The following is a 15,577-nucleotide window of genomic DNA, read 5'->3' as shown; positions in this document are numbered from 1 at the left end:
TTTAGCTATTTCTCACTACAATCTATTTCTACCAGGAATAGCGAGATTCATCAAATGGTGTTCAGGTTAGCAGTATGTTTGCTAGCTTGAACCTCATCTCATGAATCTCACCGATGCTGGTAGATGAAATAAATTATGAGAAATAGCTAAAATATTGAGCTGAGTTTTTCTTTTTAACTTTGTATATGTATAAATAAAAATATTTACTTCCTTCCCGTAATTTTTAGTAAGTAAAACACATGCCATTTTCTATCTGACGAACTCATTTCAAGTGAGAAAGCAAATGGCAAGTCATAAAGCCACCTTATACTTACCCTGCTGCCTTAGGAATGAAATCTTCCATTCTAAAATAAAAAGTCAACGGTGAGTGTTTTTTTTTTTTTTTATATCACCAGAAATAATAATAAAAATTTATATATAAAACCATGAAATTACTTACATAATTCTCTGAGCTTATAGAAATATTTTAGTAATATACCTCATAAAAAGTGTATGCAAACACTAAAGAATATTATTTTTTATGAAGGGTGTACACTAGTACACACACACACACACACACACACACACACACACACACACACACACATATATATATATATATATATATATATATATATATACATATTTCCACAATATTTCTTTAGTTTGATTGGGCATCCGGCAAATCTTTGATTATATCAATCCGGTAAAATTTTTTCATATATCAGTTTCAAAATTCAGTAAAAGTTTTCAATCAATTTGTGAATAAAAACCAAAAGATATCCGTAGACAGGTAAATAAAATAAAATTAAAATTAAATGAAAATAATTAAATAAAGAATTGCTTATGAAACCAAAGCAAAATAGTTTTAAAAAGCAGATGCAGTTTTTATTATCAAGATTATATTTGTAAGTCAGCACAAGTGAAAATGTTATAATATTACTAAAATCGCAAAATTTAAATTCTATCTTCTAAAAATAAGGAAATGGTAGGAGAATTTAACGAAGAGAGGGGGGAAAAGAAAAAGAAAAGAAAAGAAAAGAAAGGGAGCGTCTAACTTATTAATCTTGAATATGAAATGTCTAGACAGGATTTGATACGATTCAAAAAATGGGTCAAGGTTCATGCTAAGAGTTAAAAGGTAGGAAAGAAAAGAAAAGAAAAAGAAAGAAAAAGCCTAGTAGTGTTAAAAAAGAAAAAGTCTAGTAATGTTGAAAAAGAAAAAAAGAAAGAGAGAAAAAAAGGAAGGGAGAAAAAGGAAAAATAAAAGCCCTATTTCTGTTTGCTTGTTCTTAACACATAATGTTGAAATTTATCATTCTAATATATAAAGTAAAATCGATCGTATATACTTAATGATAATAATATTTAATCGAAATCTTAGAGTTCAATTAATCTATGAAAATATTGCATATATTAACAAGGTTTATTAACATAAAAAGATATAATAATTAATAATCTAGAAAACAGGAAGATTCCCTATTCAATCAAATGAAGTATACTGAAAAAGCTAGATCATACACTCCAGGAGCTAAATTTTGTAATCTTTATATCTCCGAAGCAGTTAATATTATAACTTTCCGTAAACCTATAATAAATGCCAAAAATGAGTCAGTTTCTAGATGTAAACACAAAAATAATTTAAATGCAGCCAACTTAAAATAACATAGATTATCCTTAAACATTTACCGTTTGAAAAATAAAACACCCACTACTTATTACTATTCACCTAATATACTACATTCCTTTTAGCTTATACACTAATGTCCTCCTACTTCATACTGTTTAGTAACTTACCATGCACGCTTTCACATATTATAATTTAAATCCCAAAACGCTAATTTCACTTTTAGGAATTAGCGTGAATACTGTATAACACTGTTTTAACACCCCTAATCAATACCATTATAAAGCTAAATTTGCATACTCTTAAGTAGCCATATAGTTTCCTGTTGAAAAATATTTTCTTGCTATATACATATTTGAAAATGCAAAAACTCATAATACTCGAAATGCGTCATCTCTGGGACTTGTTGGCAATCAAGTTTTTGAACCATTATTATTATTATTACTACTACTACTACTACTACTACTACTACTACTACTACTACTACTGCCACTATTTTATATATATATATATATGTATATGTGTGTATATATATATGTATATATATGCATGTATGTGTGTATGTATATGTATGTATATATGTGTGTGTGTGTGTGTGTGTGTGTATACGTTTATATATATAATAATTATTTTATGATTGTTTTAGTAGTTGCATTGATGGTAGTTGTAGTATTATTATACAGATATAATCCTTATCGTAATGACTTTTACTGTAGCTTCTTTTATTATTATTATTATTATTATTATTATTATTATTACTATTATTTTTAATTATATTATCATTAATATTACTATCATTATTATCGTTATTGTTTTTTACCATTATTATTATTAATATTATTATATTTTATTATTATTGTCATTATTTTATTATTGTTTTACTAGTAGCATTGATAGTAGTGGTGCTATTATACAGATGTAATACTTATTGTACTGATTATTATTATTGTTATTATTAATATTATTATTACTAATTATATTGTGATTAATATTATTACCATCATTTTCATTAATATTATTATCATCGTTTTTTACACTAATATCATATTATGTTACGCTAATATTATATTATATTTTTGTTAAAATAATCATTATTATTATTGTTATTATTAATGCTACTATTATTATTGTTATGAATATTAGTAGTAATATAATAATAATAATGATTATTATTATAATTATTATTTTTATTATTATTATTTTTAAGGCTACTAATATTATTGGTATCATGATTATTATTATTATTATTATTATTATTATTATTATTATTATTATTATCCTTATCATTATTATTATATCTTTATATGTTAAAAAACCTTGTTAATATATGCAATATTTTCATAGATTAATCGAATTCTAAGATTTCGATTATCATTAAGTATATACGTTGAATTTTACTTTAAATATTAGAATTATAAATGTCAGCATTATATGTTAAGAGCAAGCAAACGGAAATAGGGTTTTTGTTTTTCCCTTTTCTCCCTTCCTTTTTTCTTTTTTAACATTACTAGGCCTTTTCTTCCTTTTTCTTTTCATTTATTTCTCACCTTTTAACTCTTAGCATGAACCTTGACCATTTTTTTAATCGTATCAAATCCTGTCTAGACATTTCATATTCAAGATTAATAAGTTAGACGCTCCCTTTCTTTTCTTTTTCTTTCTCCCCCTCCCGTCAAGTTAAATTCTCCTATCACTTCCTTATTTTTAGAAGATAGAATTTAAATCTTGCGATTTTAATATTATAACATTTTCACTTGTGCTGACTTACAAATATAATCTTGATAACAAAAACTGCATCTGATTTTTAAAGACTATTTTGCTTTGGTTTCATAAGCAATTCTTTATTTAATTATTTTTATTTTCATTTTCATTTAATTTCAATTTTATTTAATTTTATTTGCCTGTCTATGGATTTCTTTTGGTTTTTATTCACAAATTGATTGAAACTCTGAATTCAATTTTGAAACTTATATATAAAAATATTTTACCGGATTGATATAATCAAAGATTTGCCGGATATCCAATCTAACTAAAGAAAAACTGTGGAAATATGTATATATTGGATTGTTAGCAGCTTCCTTGGATTTATTACAATATATGTTGCATCTTTTTACCTGCCGAATACCAAGAGCTTCCATTACAGTATTTAGCATACACTTTCGATTTGAAGTTCAATAATCTTTTTTTTTTCTTTTTTTTTTTTTTTGCTGTATCAATATCTAATTTCCCTTGTTCTATATAGCTGAAATGATTTAAAAACATTTAATTTAATTTTCTATGTTTATTACCTTTAGCAAATTAGGTGCAAACCTTTGATAATATTTGCTATTATTTTAACTTCCTGGGATTTTACTTGTACAAATGGAAATTCTTTTAACTTTCTTGAAGTTTTACATTTGGATTTTACCGTCACTGGATTTTTTATCTTCCACCAAACTATCCATTAATGTGTAATCACCTTTTTCTTTACCATATTCCCTCTGCTTAACTTATTTTGTTTTCAAGTAAGATCAAGTAAGATCTTTGACTTACTTGTTGTTTCATCAAATACTTCTGCATGCAAAATCCGATCCCGCATTTTGCTAATTCCTACCCTCTGATGAGAAGGAGAGTATTTCTTCGAAACTCCGCGGATTAAGGACTATCCATTTATCTAGTGTTTCCTTTTCAGATTGAATATGCTTTTAACTCATTTCAAAGTGTTTTTTTTAACATATTTTATTAACTGTTTGCTCATATTATAAGCTCTATTTTCTATTTGGTTTTATCGAGGTTTTATATCTGGCTGAGATAATTTTATAAATATTAATTCTTTAATATTTATAATTTACTTTAATTTTACCATCTTGGATCATTTTGGTAAATTCAATTTTAATGTTCATTTTATATATATACATATATATATATATATATATATATATATATATATATATATATATATATATATATATATATATATATATATAAAAGTATATTTTTAATTAAACAATTTCTTGTAGCTTTCATTCTAATCTCTACAGTTACATTCATTACTTAATGTTATTTTGTCCATCATTATTGCTTAATATCTGTCGATTATAAATTTTAATTTGTTTTTAGAATGTTTGTACAACTATAATCAAGTTTACTAGTATTTTTATTAAATACTAGCAGGGCTAACTGGCATTGCTCGGAACCGTGTAAACAACGAGAAAAATTAAGTTGATTTTGAATATAATTGTTATTGTTATGCTTTGTTATTCTTTGGAGAGAGGAATTTTTAATATCTATGTATCATTTGCTATTTTGAGCAAAAGAATATTTTACCTATCCTAGGACGGCTATTACACATGTATGAAATAATTGTACCTTTCCTAGGACAGGTAATTTACAGAATGTGTATGAAATAATTTTATATTTTTTGGGACGGGTAATTTACAACACATATTTAAAATATCTTTACAGACATTTGGACAGGTAAATTATATTCATATATGAAACAATTTAACATACTCTCGAGAGGTATTGTACAACATATATGAAATAATTTCTCTTCCCACCAAGGCTACCATAATTTTAAGAAAATTGAAATCATTTTAGAAGATGGATCATTAGGATTTCCAAATTAATACATAAATACATTGTGTTGGTTAATGAGTTCACAACCCTTGCTTCACAATAAATTTCAACATTACTGCGTTTTTTTCCTTCATCACATTCGGCACTATTATTGTAAGAAAAATTATGTCATTTTGAGAGATGTCTCAGCAGGATTTTAAAATTAATGCATAAATACATTGACACGGTTAGTGATTAGACAAACCTTGCTTCATTATCACATTCCACATTGCTCTGTTTCATTTTTTCCTCACTACCGACAACAGATTTTTTTTGAAAAAAGACGTCATATTTGGAAGATTACTCAGCAGGTCTTACAAACAAATAAACAAATATGTTGAGAAGCTTAGTGATTAGGCAACCCTTGCTTCACTACAAAATTCCACATTACTGTGTTCTTTCCCTCCCTATTACTAACACCATCATTTTAAGTGAAATAATTTCATTTCTTGACCATAACTCAGCAGGTTTTCCAAATAATTACATAAATGCATTGACGTGAATGATGATTAGGCAACTTTTACTTTACCACAATTTTCAATATTAATTAAGTTCTCCCCCGTCCCTACCACAACCATCAACAACACATTAGTAAGAGAAACGATGTCATTTCCGGAATATGATTCCATAGTTATTCCATATTTTTGGAATATGACATTGTGGGAGATTGCATAGTGACCCCAAAATGAACATTACTCCCTTAATTGCTAGACAACTCCAGAGCAAAAAAAGCAACATAGTCTTCCTACTCACTACTACAACTGTGACGTCATTCCCCGAAGTAAACATTGAAAATTCAGAAACATATTGTTAACCACCTACAGAAACTGGGCCAATTATTTCATTAAAAACAGACCAATCAATTAACTCACATTTCATCATTTTTCATAATTCTTGGATATGTTACTTATTTCGACAATCATTTGTCATAATTTTAACCCGCATTATCACCCCCACCCCAACAAAAATAATAACTTTGATATATTATCTGAGCCGATTAATTCATTACAAATGCACTAATCAATTAGCTCACATTTCATCATTTTTCATAATTCTTAGATATGTTACTAATTTCGGCAATCATGTTTTATAATTTTAACCCACATTATGCCCCCCTTATGAAAATAATAACTTTGGTATATTGTCTGGGTTTATTACAAACACACCAATGGATTTATTCACATTTCATTATTTTTCATAATTCTTGGATATGTTACTAATTTTGACAATCATTTGTCATAATTTTAACCCACATTATTGCCTCCCTCCCTTACAAAAATAATAACTTTGTAGTATTGTCCGGGTTGAATTTTTCATTACAAACACACTAATTAACTCACATTTCATCATTTTTCATAATTCCTGAATATGTTACTAATTCCGACAATCATATCTCATAATTTTAACCCACATTATAGCCTCTCCTTACGAAATTTGATATATTGTCTGGCTTGATAATTTCATTAAAAAAAAACACCAATCGGTTAACTCACATTTCATCATTTTGCATAATTCCCGGATATGTTACTAATTCTGACAATCATTTTTCATAATTTTAACCCACATTATCGCCCCTTTTAGGAAATAATAACTTTTATATATTGACTGGGCTGATTGTTTCATTACAAACACGCCAATCGGTTAACTCACATTTCATAATTTTGATAATTCTTGGATATGTTACAAATTTCGACAATCATTTTTGATATTTGTAACCCACGTTATCGCCTACCCCCTTTCTAAAATAATATCTTTGATATATTGTCTGGGCCGATTATTTCATTACAAACAGACCAATCAATTAACTCACATTTCAACATTTTTCATATTTCTTGGATATGTTACTAATTTCGACAATCATTTTTGATATTAGTAATCCGCATTATCGCCCCCTCCTTTACAAACATAATAACTTTGATATATTGTCTGGGATGATTATTTCATTACAAACACACCAATCAATTAACTCATATTTCATCATTTTTCATAATTCCTGGATATGTTACTAATTTCGATCATTTTTCATTATTTTAACCCACATCATCGCCATAATAAAATGGTTTTCTAAATAATAACTTTATTATTTCAGCACAGTCCATATTCTGTAGTCAGTTTCTTATTTAATAAATTGTTAGGTGAAAGTACAAAATAGTTTTAAAAACATTAAGATTGGCTTTCTAAGAAACGTTAATATTTCAGCACAGTCCTTATTCTGAAATCAGTTTTTTTATTTATAAATTTTTTAGGTGAAAGATACCCCCCCCTTTCTCCATATTAAGCATGACTTTCTAAATGATAACAGTATGGTCCGTATCCTGTGTGCCATTTTTCAATTTTTCAATTCTTAGATGGAAGTACAGAATAGTTAAAAAACATATGCTCCCCATATTAATAATGGTTTTCTGAATAATAATGTTATTATTTCAGCACGGTCTGTATTCCGAATGTCAATGTCCCTCCCCCTCTTTTAAAAATATATATGAAATAAAGTAAGTATGAAATCGTAAATTGCTTCAACCATTTCCAGGACTGATTCTATATCACCCCATCACTTAAAAATAAATATGAAATAAAGAAAATTTGAGATCATAAACTGCTTCAGCCATTTCTGGGACTGAGTCTATATCACCCCCCCCCTCTTTCTTATAAATAAATATGGAATAAAGGAATGTTGAGATCCTAAACAGCCTCAGCTATTTATGGAGCTGATTTCATACCCTCCCTGTCTCTTATAAATAAATGTCGGTAGAATACTTAACATAATTAAATCCTTCTTAGATAAGAGAAAAATCCCGGTAGTCCTCGACGGTCGCACATCTAAACAATATGATATAAATGCGGGAGTGCCCCAGGGTTCTATCCTTGGACCTCTATTGTTCCTGATATTCATAAATGACCTCCCCGACAACATTGCCTCTGAGATGGGTATATATGCTGATGACACTACACTCTATGGCAGACACGACAGGAAGACGAATGAACACATTTCTAAAGAAATGGCAGAAACACTAGAGGAAGACCTCCAATCTGTAGTGGAATGGGGACAAAAGTGGTTGGTCGCGTTCAATGCTGCCAAGACTAAACTAGTTTCATTCAATAATTACAAGAAACCCTCTCTACCACCCATAGCAATGGCCAACGACTCTTTATCTAAGAGTCCATCTTTCAAACTCCTTGGCCTAACGTTCACAGGAAACATGAGTTGGAACAATTACATTGAAGGCATTGCCAGGGCCGCTGCAAGAAAGGTAGGCTCTCTCTACCGTGCTAGAAAACTACTAACACCCGAAAGTATCCTGTACCTCTATAAGGCCACCATTCGCCCATGTATGGAGTATTGCTGCCACATCTGGGCTGGTGCATCTGCTACTAGTCTCTCGCTCCTTGACAAGGTTCAAAAGAGAGTCGCAAACCTGATAGGCCCTGAACTGGCATCTAAGCTTCAGCCTCTGTCCCATCGACGAAATGTTGCATCCCTCTGCCTTTTCTACAAGTATTTTAGTGGTGAATGCTCTGACGAACTGCAATCACTTGTGCCCCCACGACGCGAGCACCCTCGACAAACCCGACAGGCTACTAGATCCCACCCCCACACTGTAGAGATCCCTAGATGTAAAAGATCTTTTTACTCCAATAGTTTCTTCCCCAGAACCGCAAGACTCTGGAATTCCATTCCAGGTCCCTGCTTCCCCAACAGTACTGACGTGCAGAAGTTCAAGTGTAACGTGAACCGACACCTTGCTGCCCAAATCCCTACATAGTACCCCAGTAGTTGTTGCCCCTGATAATAGCCCCCTACACCAATTTGCCTTGTTTGGGGTGAAAATGTAATAAAAAAAAAAAAAAAAAAAAAAAAATGTAAAATAAAGTAATTTTGAGATTGTGAACTGCTTCAGCCATTTCCGGGATTAATTCTATATCCGACCCCCCACCTCCACCCCATTCTTAAAATATATTTTGTGTCGCTTATTTTGTATCTTTGCTTTGTTTTTTTGTTTTTTTTAAGGAGGAGATAATGCCTGGTAGGAAACTATATTACGCTTACTTGGCCTTTTTGTTAAGATCAAAGTGTTCTGTTCTGGTACAGCATTTCAGCAACCTCATCTCCCCCCCCCCCATTTAGTTTTAAGGAGGAGATAATGCCTGGTAAAAACAACTTGGTTGCGTGATCTTCATGACTGAGACAATTATTTTAAATTCTTAGGAGAAAGTAAAGAATAGTAAAAAACATACCCTACCCATATTAAGAATGGCTTTCTAAATGATAATGCTATTATTTCAGCACGGTCCATATTTCAGTGTCTTATTTAATAAATTGTTAGGTGAAAGTACAGAATAGTTTAAAAAATACCTTTTCCATCCCATATTAAGAATGGCTTTCTCAATGTTATTATTTCAGCTCAGTTCGTATTCCATATATTATTTTCCACCCCCTCCATCTTAAAAATATATATGAAATAAATATAAGATCGTAAAATAAAAGATATATAGGCTTACAAATTCAAAACCGTGAGTGAAATTTATGTATTATTTCATTCTTTTTTATTAATACAAAAAAAAAAAGAGTTGGTGTTATCAGCTAGAATTTAAATCAAAACAACGTTGCAGCCTTATGTTGTGTTCTTTATTGGGTAATGAATATTATTTCCTGAAAATGTCAGTATTATGTGACTAATAGTTTAATAGTTTAGCTATTTACACACCCATACATGTACTGTTTATTTATATAGATTTTATGTAGAGAGGAATTTATTGGGAAATGCCAATTTAAAAGATTAAGAAACATAAGTCCAATTTTGCACTCACCTAGCATTGATTAGCATGAATAAATTAGATAGGGGTTATACCACACAATTTTCCTTTTATTGTCCCTATTATTTCTGTTCTATACTCAATCTTAGTGTTAACATAACTACTGTTTTTAAGTATTGTTGTATGTGTAACTATTGTTATTTCTGTAGAAGAGGAAATATTGCTAATTGATATGGGAATATGTTTAATAAAAGAAAGGAGGTGATTTTACATGAGATTGACACATATTCAATCAGTTTTCTTTCATATATTGTTTACATGTACCCTATTTAAGGGTAAATGTCACATCTAAGAAATTGTTAATGCATACTGTGATTTCAACTTTAAGCTTTAAGTTTTTCACAGTTTCGTATATAAATTATTTTAATTGTTTTAGCTTTAGAGTTTAGTGATATTTCCAATTATTATCAATTCATTATCACTAACATAAATAACACCTGGTTCAGTAAGCTTATAAAAAATGTTTCAGATATTTAAGAATAATCCAAATCCTATCATTACATCGAATGAGCCTGAAGAATTTATTTCATCAATTGCTAATTATTACAGATTAAAACTGCCTTATAGCTCTTGAAGATTATATTAATTTATGCACTGTCAAAATCCGTCTGTCATATTATATATACATACATACTAGCATTTCAGCCCGGCGTTGCCCGGGTGTTTGGATGTGTGTGTTGAGCAAAATAAAAAAACAAAAGTGTTGTAGAAAGGCAGGCTCGAACCCATACTGCGAAGGACGAAAAGAAAGGGGGGGAAAAACTTGACGTCTTTGTCGTTACGACCACCGCCAAACAGGAAGTGATGTAGGTTTTAATTAAGGCTAGAAAATAGAAAGGAGAGGATGACTTTAAAAAATTTCGGCGAAAAAAGCGACCGCACCCTGTAGAAAAGTGCCCAGTTGAAGTGAAGATATTAATGTTTTTAGCCAATTTTTCGATATTTGTCGTCTGAAAGGTCGCACTTTAAAAACGATACTGATCTTGTAAAAATCCGTCGCCTCTGTCGAGAGTTTTAGGCACACATGCAAACATACATACATACATACATACATACATACATTTATATATTGGTAACTAAAAATTTTCGACCAAACCGATGAAAAAGCTTGCCCTATCTCTGAATACACTTTATGTAAAATTTCAAATGTTTACACCAGAAATTTTCTGAGTAATTTGGTAGAAACCGCAGAGATCAATTTTTTTTTAACTTTGACCGCTATTATGCCCCCTTAACATTTATTGTTTGTGGCTCGAATCAAGTTATTAAGTTAGATCCATGTCCAAGGAACCTATATCTAAAATTTCAAGTGTTTAGACCCAAAATTATCGGAGGAGTTTAGTAGAGTTCTCAAAGGTCAAATCGTTGGACTTTGATCCCTTAATAGCCAAATTTCTGGCCGAAAACGAATTACACAGATTTTCCCAAATCTCAGTACCCTGTATATCAAATTTCGCTTCTCTGCATACACATGGATATTTTCTACTCATAAATATAAATTAGACAAGATCTTTGCAGAAGTATTGCATTAAGTTAAAACAAAAATTCCTATTTCTGATGAGATTGTTTTATTATTAATAATAAGATTCTTTTTAAAATCGTCAAGAATCAACCATTTTAATGTAATGTAATACTATATACACAATATGTATTTTAGATCATTAATCGTATATTATTGATTGAAAATATGTTGTTATTTTGTTCTTTGCATTTCTAAAGGAATTCATTAACGCATTAGATCTGTTAATATTTGAAGCTGGCCGAGACGATTCCACATTCTGCAACAGTATCCCTTACACAAACCATGCAGCCCTTCAGAATGGATATGGTTTCCATTCGCCCCCACACAGTCAACCCACACAGATGCCCACTCACCCTACCACTTGCACACTTCCCAGCATGAACGATTCAATAATCGGTCTGGCCCAATTAGTCGCACTGAACTGAACCCTCTTGAATAATCTTCGTTGCATCGATCAGAAAAGAAGCAGAAAACATTTTCTGATAGTTTTCCGTATTTTCTCATTAAATTTTTTTTTTGTCAGGAAAACATTTCACTGGATAATTTTTTTTTTTTTTTTTGTCAGGAAAACTTTCCACTGAATAAAATTTTTTTTTTTTTGTCAGGAAAACATTTTCTCATTAATTTTTTTTTTTTTTTTTTTTTTTTTTTTTGTCAGGAAAACTTTCCACTGAATATTTTTTTTTTTTTCTCAGGAAAACTTTCCACTTAATAAATTTTTTTTTTTGTCAGGAAAACATTCCACTGGATAATTTTTTTTTTTTTTTTGTCAGGAAAACTTTCCACTGAATAATTTTTTTTTTTTTTTGTCAGGAAAACTTTCCACTGAATAAAAAAAAAAAATTTTTGTCAGGAAAACTTTCCACTGAATAAAAAAAAAATTTTTTTTGTCAGGAAAACATTTTTTCATTAATTTTTTTTTTTTTTTTGGAAAACTGAATAAAATTTTTTTTAAATGCAACAATTGTAATTGTCTGACCAACCAAGATGAGGAAGTCAGTCCGACAATCTCAATCAATGAAAACACCTCATCTCAAAAATACAGACAATTACAATTGTTGCATTCATTCTGATCGATGAAAGCCGGAGGGCAAAACGGCCGAAACGTTGTGACAATAACAACCAAGATGAGGAAGTCAGTCCAACAATCTCAATCAATGCAACAATTGCTTTCAAAAACAAAACATAAAAATCTAACAAAACCAGAAATTAAAAAAAAAAATAAATAAAAAATGCATTCCTTTACAGAAACTATATATTCCTGGTGCTCTCATGAACAGATTTTTGGCTCGACTCACACAAAAACTATCAAAGTCAAAATGACTGTTATTCACTTGTTCTATGTATTTATTTATTAGCATTAACTCTAAACGTTGTCCAGAAATTATGAGATACAAGGAATGTGAGGGAAATCCAGCTCCTGAAAAAGAGGATCTATGGATCAGGACAAAAATAATTTATCCTTCACTGATTGAGGAGAGAAAAGATGAAAAATAGCACCAGAAGAGAAATCGTTTGCAAACCGTAAGAAAAAGTTATTCTTCAATCATGTTGAACAAAAATGTTGAAAAAAGTGTCTTAGATGACTAATTCCATTGGGATGTGATTGATTTATGAAAATAATTCATTACAGAATTATTCCAGAAAAATATGATTATAAAAATTGGTGCTGACGGCAGACATTTTTGCAAATTTTTTTGCTCCTATTTTTGTTGATTCTGAACTTGATCATCTCGACAACTTCACTTTCCGTTTATCTGTTGCTTTGTATATTGACCATTTTGTCGACAAGGAAGAGTTCTTTCTCAGAAGTCAGCACTCCTCTCTTTTCCCCTCACATTTTTTTCATAATAATAAAAAGACATCTTTTGTTTAATGAAATATATCTTTCTTCTTCTTCTTCTTCTTCTTCTTCTTCTTCTTCTTCTTCTTCTTATTATTATTATTATTATTATTATTATTATTATTATTATAATAATAATAATAATAATAATAATAATAATAATAATAATAATAATAATAATAATAATAATAATAATAATAATAATAATAATAATAATAATAATAATAATAATAATAATAATAATAATAATAATAATAATAATAATAATAATAATAATAATAATAATAATAATAATAATAATAATAATAATAATAATAATAATAATAATAATAATAATAATAATAATAATAATAATAATAATAATAATAATAATAATAATAATAATAATAATAATAATAATAATAATAATAATAATAATAATAATAATAATAATAATAATAATAATAATAATAATAATAATAATAATAATAATAATAATAATAATAATAATAATAATAATAATAATAATAATAATAATAATAATAATAATAATAATAATAATAATAATAATAATAATAATAATAATAATAATAATAATAATAATAATAATAATAATAATAATAATAATAATAATAATAATAATAATAATAATAATAATAATAATAATAATAATAATAATAATAATAATAATAATAATAATAATAATAATAATAATAATAATAATAATAATAATAATAATAATAATAATAATAATAATAATAATAATAATAATAATAATAATAATAATAATAATAATAATAATAATAATAATAATAATAATAATAATAATAATAATAATAATAATAATAATAATAATAATAATAATAATAATAATAATAATAATAATAATAATAATAATAATAATAGAAAAAGAAAAAGAAAATATTACAAGTATGTTCATTCCGTTACTTTGAATATAAGGCGTATGCGTGGAGTTACAACCCAAGTAGTCCTGTAGTGGCAGATGTCATCTGAAAGAATATTTGAAAAAAAAAAAAAAAAAAAAAAAAAAAAAAAACAAGAAAAAAAAACAAGAATTCTTGACGTATTTTGGGGTCTTTACACCTCTGCTATTGTTGGTACCACCAATATCCTTAGAAACACCCTTCATCCGTGAAGCTCTTGGTTTGAAGTCGAGATTGGGGGAGATACTTTGAGAATGGATTCCATCTGTTTTAAGGGAGTTATTATCAAACAAAATCAGAATTATTATATATTTCACGTTTCCATTTTATGCTCATTAATATGGAATTATGTAACCCTATCGCCATATTAAATTCTGGATTTCTAACGCGACGATGTGCATTAAAAAGCGAAAAGAATTACACCTTGTATCTTTCAACATAGAATAAATACTGTGATTCTGGAGAGAGAACCTTGCAATATTGCCAATTTGTCATTCATAAAATTATTATCTCTCAATATGGCTCAACTTAATAGGAGTTTCATAATTATTATTGATATTGATATATTTTTATATCCATAGACATATTTCGCGTTTCCATTTTATGCTCGTTAGTGTGAAATTATATAACCGTAACACAAAAGTAACAGTAATCATTCAATTTATCAGCGAGGGAAAATAATCAATATTATCTTGAAGTCCATCAGGATCCTATCATAAAGTATTAATTATTAATAATAAGGGGGTCTATTTATTTTTCTTCCAGCAAATCTCTCGACGGAGGCAACCTTTCTAGGGCAATTGCTCTTGACATATCAAAGGCCTTTGATAGGGTATGGCATAAAGGTTTATTTCATAAGATCTCTAGCTATGGTATTGCTGGAAATGTCTTCTAAATTATTAAATCATTTCTTTCTGATAGGTTCATAAGAGTAGTAGTTGAGGGGCAAAAATCAGAAGCTCACAGTATTAATGCCGGTGTCCCTCAGGGGTCCATCCTGGGCCCAACTCTTTTCCTGATCTACATTAATGATCTTCCAAATCACATCCTTACATCATTTGTAGACATTTATGCTGACGATACTACCATTTATGGTAGCACATCTAAGACAGTAAACGACCAAGTTCTCTCCAATTCTCTCTCCTCTGATCTTGAGCATGTAGTACAATGGGGTAAGGAGTGGCTGGTTACTTTTAATGCATCTAAAACCAAGCTTCTCTCTTTACATCATCAGCATTCTGATCCACATCTGGCATCAATTGAAATGAATGGCT

At 28.8% G+C, this 15,577-nt stretch overlaps 1 protein-coding gene across 1 annotated transcript in view; it reads right to left on the bottom strand.

The window, feature by feature from the left end:
• Positions 1-313: 313 nt before the first annotated feature.
• The window catches only part of LOC145254887 (uncharacterized), a 176,743-nt gene continuing 161,479 nt past the window's right edge, over positions 314-15,577 (bottom strand). Inside the window, exon 2 of the transcript XR_013863826.1 lies at positions 314-344. The gene's annotated coding sequence lies outside the window, so the exon portion shown is untranslated. The remainder of the gene's footprint in view (positions 345-15,577) is intronic.

This window comes from Euprymna scolopes, chromosome 30, assembly GCF_053919585.1.
Source record: "Euprymna scolopes isolate OS-2025 chromosome 30, ASM5391958v1, whole genome shotgun sequence".
NCBI lineage: Eukaryota > Metazoa > Mollusca > Cephalopoda > Sepiida > Sepiolidae > Euprymna > Euprymna scolopes.
The sequence above is the reverse complement of the archived record's forward strand: the minus strand, read 5'-3'. Positions and strand labels throughout refer to the sequence as shown.